Here is a 7,308-nt window from a genome sequence, read left to right on the forward strand (position 1 = left end):
GACTTATGCACGACACAAATCGGCACAAAGCCAAATGATTTTGTCTCATTTATCATTAACAGCAGAAACTCCGTCTTACTCCGTAAATACATCATTAGAAACTATGAAGGGTTTATTTTTATTTGTGTAAATTCACAAAAAAAGCTTTTGTAAAATGAAGAAAACAAACAGGATGCCGCTTTCTGCCGTCCTAGTTTCCTTGCTGTGAAGTTTGTGGAGCGTCATTAAAATGAATCAAAACTTGTCACAGTTTTTTCTTTCGTTTTGTTAACCTGAAAGTTAAATTTAAATATATTTAATCAAATTTAAATATTTATAATAAAATAAAAAATCATTCTGTTTTTCTCCATTTACAGAAGCACTGCAGGTGCGTGATGACAATGTGAATTGGCATGTTCTGTTTTTTTATGCTGCTATTTGCACATGTAAAACTGAACAAAACAAATGGGTCACAGACACTTATCTATTCTAATCAGGAAAGAATAGATATATTGTGGCCCTTGAGTTTAAGATGAGACCCTAAAAAAATACAATTATGGCTATGCCACTGCAACAGGATTTTATGGCTCAAAAAGAATGATATAGGAAAATATGGAGCTCATACTCAAGGAGGAAAAACACCTCAATTTTATTCAAAAGTGCAGGTTCTTATATTAATATGGCCAAAAATAAAGATGAAATTCTGGTATAGCTTGTAATGTAATTCAATGAGATCTTATAACAGTAGCAGACTATACGCCTACTGTACAAAAAAAATATATAAATATCAGTTGTCACTCTATATATACCAATAACTGTTCTTCTGTTTTATGATCAAAGCTCTGTAGTTTTTTTATTGTGGACGGCAAAAATATAATGCAATACAATACAAGGATAGAGAGGTGTACAAATAAACATTGATTCCTTGATTCCTCAAGATGTATAATATTTTAATATGATCTTTTTTTGTGGATAGTTCAGTAATTTGAGCATTTTCCATGAATGTAAAACTTTAGGACAGGTAGCTCAATGGCTTATGGAAGGAGGAAATGTAACACCAGCTCTCAATGTTCCACAATGTTCTCTATGTCATCTGGTTGTCAAGCCACATTACAACAATCAGATTGCATTAAACCTTCCTGGATAGCTATATATTGCATTGGTGATAGACTCTCAAAGGTCGTTGAAGGTTCTTTCATGTGGACAATGTTTTCAGTTAGGGATCTGTGCTTGATGCAAAAGACTCCTGATAACTGGTTGATTACAAGAGACTTGAAGAGTCAAGCCATGCACACAAATCAAAATCAGCTTGTACAGCAGGAACATGCACAGCAAGTGTGTCTGACAGGCGGTTCTGACCATTTCACTGATTACAGAATCTGAGCCTCCTGTATGATATGATGTGGACTAAACTCACAACACTCCAATGCAATCACACACATGACATGTGATGTGAGAGACTTACATGAAAACTCATTTGCATTTAGAAAAAAAACTATGGGTTTGAAGTCAAAGTTGGAAATATAAGTCATGATGAAATGGATTTATGTTATCATTTTCCATTCTCCAAACTGACCCTGAAAACTGTGGCCAGACAGCAGCTAAATGGTCACGCAGCTGGTTAATGCAACTGTGTATTTTGCAATCTCTTTACTTTGCATAATAAGTGTCAGAATATCAGAGTGAAACTTTGTTAATCGACAAACTGTCCTACTAACACGTGACAAGTTCCATAGTTCTATTCTATGGAACATGTCACATGCAGCAGTGCTGTATGTGTATGAATAATACACAGCTATTGACCAATCAGAATCAAGAACTGGAAACGAACTGTTTTATAATAAAGCCCCACACATGTGCAGTGATTCACGTTCCAGCTGCTGCCCTCCACTGTACCGCACAGCTGAGAACAACAACACCGAGCAGACAGGTGCAGCTGCGGCAGTGGAAAAAATGACATGCAAACATTAAATATAGCTTAATTACCACAGCCTGTCGAAAAATAATTAGATGCTAACAAGCATTATAACTGTCATATAAACTGTGGAATAATGAGGTCATTTGATGTATTACTTAACTGGTTATCTAATATGGCCAAGTAAGGTAAAGAGAAATCACTATGGGGGGCAGAGCATGTGAGCGGTGTGAAAGTGGAAAAATGACAAAGTGTTTCTGCCGCATATTAAAATAACTATATAACTGTATATAGTAAATATTGGAAATAAAATGTATATACCATTTATAGAGTCGGTAAGAAATCTCTTATGCTCACCAAGGCTGCATTTACTTGATCAAAAATACAGTAAAATCAGTAACATTGTGAAATATTATGAAAATGTATTTAAAATAAATATTAATCCATTTTAAAATGTCATTCATGCGATTGCAAATCTGAATTTTTCTTCAGTGTCACATGATCCCTCAGAAATCATTCTGATGCTGATTTGCTGCTCAAGAAACATTTATTTTTATTATCAATGTTGATGAATAGAAAGTTTAAAAACGACAGCATTTATTTAATAAAAAATAAAAACTTTTGAATGGTCATGTATATATAGAAGTCTGCATGCACATTTTACTATGGAGTGAACTCTGAGAGGGGTTTCTCTCAACAGTGAATGGGGAGCAACAAAGGAACGGGAAATGGAAAACCCAGAGCGGAGAGATTACACAACACTTTGGGAGGGGAGGACAAATTGCCGGTGCTCCACTTTACTCATGTGCTTTTGTGCGGAGGAGAAAAAGAAAAGGACTTAAACACAAAATTCTGTGCAAGCGTTGGTCTATAGAATAAACCATATGACTAGCGCTTCAGTGGTCCTAGCTCTCTTGCCCATAAACACATGAAAAAGGTCACAGGAGAATGTCCTCAATGTCCTTGAGCAGCAGAAAGCCCTCAGTCAGCTCATCTTCAGACCTGCTAGGGTCAGTTGGTGTAGGCCATCTAATAGCTTTGGCTTTATAGCAGTTTAGGTTCCAACCACAATGTTGTATTTGGTTTCCAAAGAAACCTTTTTAAATCTGGGAGCACAGCCATCTGTGAGGTCTGTAGGAAAAAAAAACTTTTCTGGAAATGGAATAAAGGACTGATATGTATGAGGAAAAACCCTGAGCGATCATGCTCAGCAAAAAACCTAATAAGGTTCCTGTCTTCATCTATGCCATATTGACAGCGGGTGCTGTCAATATGACAAAGATGGAGACAGGAACCTTATTCTTCTGCTAATGCTTTTGTAAACACAGAGATGAACAAAACTAAAGAATCTATGCTGTCCAAATCATAATTGCATTTTTAAATGCTAATTCGAGGTTGTGCAGGATTGCGGCTCTATTTGTTTCGTCAAGGAGGAAGACTTTTTAAACAACCAATTCTCAATTGAACACACTTTGCAAAACCTCACACATATCCTCTTCTGGAAAGCCTGAGGCTCTCTGATGACCTGAAATGACCAATGACACAAAATCATTTTTACGGGATGTCTCTTTAGCCATTTAAACAAATGCCAGATAGCTAAATATTTAGACATAACTGCACTTTAAAAGGGGTGAAAGCGTTTTAAAGACCACCCTTAAGAACTCATTTTTACACACGCATTCAGAATGATTTGAAAACTGAATCATTATTAATATACTGTAGTAGCACAATAACTAACTAAACCAATAGAAATGTCATGGCCACAGAGCCAAGATTTGTGTCAAAAGAAAATCCTTTCTTTAGAAGAGAGATTTAATTCTGGGCTTTGACTTCTACCACACAGCAACAAATCTGGCTTTCAAAGACTAAGATGCTGTAAATTTCGGGGGGACAGGGGGATCTGAGAGCTTTTCCACTGACCGCATCCTCCATTAAAGATCAAACAGTCCTTAAGAAAAACTGGACTGGACTATAAGATTAATAAGCCAAGTAAACATCCAATACAAAAGGCAAAAATACACAAAATCCTGCAAGTTTCACTCAAATTACATGAATGAGTATTAGTTGAGTGTAACTGGTGAATTTTTATATAATATTTGCATACATAAACACATTTTTTAATGAAATGATTTACTCTCCAAGGATGAATTACACTGAAGAAATGTAAAAAATGCTGTTCTTTTGAATGTTCTCTTCATCAAAGAATCCCCAAAAAGATATGAATTAATGACATTACGGGCTTGTGATGCAACTATATTGCATAACTGCTCATTCACAAGAGAAGACAAAGAAGGAATCAATAGTTCATGTTTAAAAAGAAGCGTCTCGTTGCAGATCATGCTAAAGATAGAGGCGGCGGATCAACTGTAAAATATGTACTTTGATGACATTTTCTGCAGCTGCTATGTCCACTTACAGTATGTGTTTTTGGATGAAAGAGTTACTGCATATCAATGCTGTGACACATCTTAAAGCGAGCATTTGGAGACGTGGCATGAAGAGCTCAATCCCCCTGAAATCAATTAAAACGAGTCCAAGGTTGTTTCAGTTAAGACTGTGTCAATCATGTAGACATGCCATGTTTTTGATTCAGACTCCAAAGCTAGACACGTGGGCAAAATGAAATCTGCTAGACATATTTGAGAATCAGATCTACTCTAGTTTAGCTGGATAATCGGATTAGAAAAGCAACATCATAACATTTCACATGTTAAAGGAATAAGCTGCTTATTCAAAATGCAAGATTGGCTCAAATGAATAATTTAACCAAGAATTAAAATTCAGTCATTTACTCACTCTCAAGAGTTTCTTTGTTCTGTTGAACACAGAAGATGATATTTTGAAGAATGTTGGTAACCAAACATTTTGTTGTCCCCATTGACTTCCATTGTACAATAATAGTACTATGGAAGTCAATGGGAATGATAAACTGTTTGGTTAGCAACATTGTGTGTGTGTGTGTGTGTGTGTGTGTGTGTGTGTGTGTGTGTGTGTGTGTGTGTGTGTGTGTGTGTGTGTGTGTGTGTGTGTGTGTGTGTGTGTGTGTGTGTGTGTGTGTGTGTGTGTGTGTGTGTGTGTGTGTGTGTGTGTGTGTGTGTGTGTGTGTGTGTGTGTGTGTGAACAAAGGAACTCATACAGGTTTAGAACAACTTGAGGGTGAGTAAATGATGACAGAATTTAAATTTGATTTAACCAAAAACTGATTTAAAGCAATAGATCTCTGAAAAATACCAATTTAGCAGAAGTCCATCCATGTGCTCAACATCTGATCCAGACATCTGTGGTTTGCTACTGCTGTTACGCAAATGCATTCACTTCATAGATCTGCAGGAAATAGCAGGGAAACTGTCTACTGCTTGTTTGTGTTGCTACACGGACTCATCTGATCTGAGACAAATAAATACTTGTCTTGCATGTTAAATCATTTCAAATGTGGAACTACATGTTACAATATATTGCAGCATACAATATTGGTATCACGTATAATAGCATTTTATTTTGAGTCATAAAATTTAAAATATAGGCAAACTACACTTTTTATGTTCAGTCTTACACACTCAACCGATAGCATTTTCACATTTGTAAGAACAGCATCTTTTCTCATTTCCAGATGAATGGCATGTCTGTGAAAACAGATATTTACACTAACTACTATTGAAAGGAAAGAATAAACAAAAACTGTGTATTTTAGGCCAAATTGCTACTACTGAAAAGGTCAAGACTATCACACACAGCTTAAGTGGGTCTCTGAACCAATCAGATGTCAAACTTTTCCTCACCTCCATCTCAGCTCTAACCAAGACCATGACTGCAACATCGGGAGTGGGTTGACCAAGCACTTTCCTGGTTTCTCCTTTATATGTGATGTGTACCACACATACTCCAGCCAAAACTTTTATACCATTACATTGATATTTAATGTTCCTGAAAAAGCAAAAACAACTGCATATATCGTGTTAGTGAATATCATTTTGAGGAGATACATTAAGTTTACTCTGCTCCTCTATTCCTGAAACCCTGCTCCTCTCTCAACTGATGTCATGTCTCTTGCGCAAATACACAGCGGGCGACTCTCTTCACACTTCACAGAAAGAGTTCAGGTCATTACATAGAGGATATGACCCTCATAAACACAACAGGATTTCACAACTCAATGCCATAACCACCCACAGTGAAATGCAGACTCTCTATATAAGCATCATACAAACATGCGCTGCGGGTCAAGAGAAAACTACATGCCCATGAATCTAAATTAGTGCTACATATCATACAAATACAAAGTACATGATGACAAATTATGGACCAAATTCTGTGGCAGCATTAAAAAAAAATCTAATTTTGTAAGAGGCAGATTTAGCAAGTCAGGAGTCAAGCATGTTATATCATCCTCATATATCTAGTACTTCTCAACCAAGTCAAAGTGTCTCACATTTCCACTAAATGATGATCATCTGTCATCTATAGTGCAGGTGTAACCAAGAACTCAGTCCTTGTTCTCCACTATTTTGAACAGCACGCACAATGTAGTCCAAGTACTAGTTATTTGTCGCCACCTACTGGATAGAAAACCCACTTTGCAATATATATGCAAGATCTTTGTTTATTTATTAATGCAAAAGTTCACCTGAATAAAAAATTAAACTTACTGGTTAATTTAAACATACATACATACATACATACACACATATATAATATTATCTTTTTTATTTTTTTAAGAAATGTGTACTTTAATTTAGCAAGGATAAATTAAACTGATCAATAGTGACAGTAAAGGCATTTATAATGTTAGAAAATAATTTCATTTATAATAAATGCAGCTGTTTTGAACTTCATATTAATCAAAGAATCCTGGAAAATGATAATAATAATAGTTTCTCGAGCACCAAATCATCATATTAGAATGACTTCTGAAGAATGATGTGACACTGAAGCCTGGATAAAATATGCTGAAAATTCAGCTTTACAATCACAGCATTTTTTTACATTTTAAAATAAATAAAAATATAAAACAGTTATTTTAATTTCACAATAGTTTTGTTTTTACTGTTGATCAGTGTAGGGTGTAACTAATTACTAAGTAATGAGTTACTGTAATTTAATTACTTTTCTCTTGAAAAAGTAAAGTAAGGGATTACTCTTAATTTTTCTGTAATTTAATTACAGTTACTTCTGATGTAATTGAGCTAAATACTGTGTATAGACCAATCTGATCACACGGTAATTCGTATGCATTTTATGAGGTGGCTAAATCGTACGACCTCACTCGTACAAATTCGTATGAATTAGCCACCTTGTAAAATCCGTATGAAATGTCATGAGATCAGACTGGTACAAACCAGTGGTTCTCAACTCCAGTCCTCGGGACCCGCTGCTCTGTACATTTTGTATGTCCATTCATGATCTGAATCAGGAGT

The sequence above is a fragment of the Phoxinus phoxinus genome (assembly GCF_949152265.1).
Source record: "Phoxinus phoxinus genome assembly, chromosome: 5".
Lineage (NCBI taxonomy): Eukaryota > Metazoa > Chordata > Actinopteri > Cypriniformes > Leuciscidae > Phoxinus > Phoxinus phoxinus.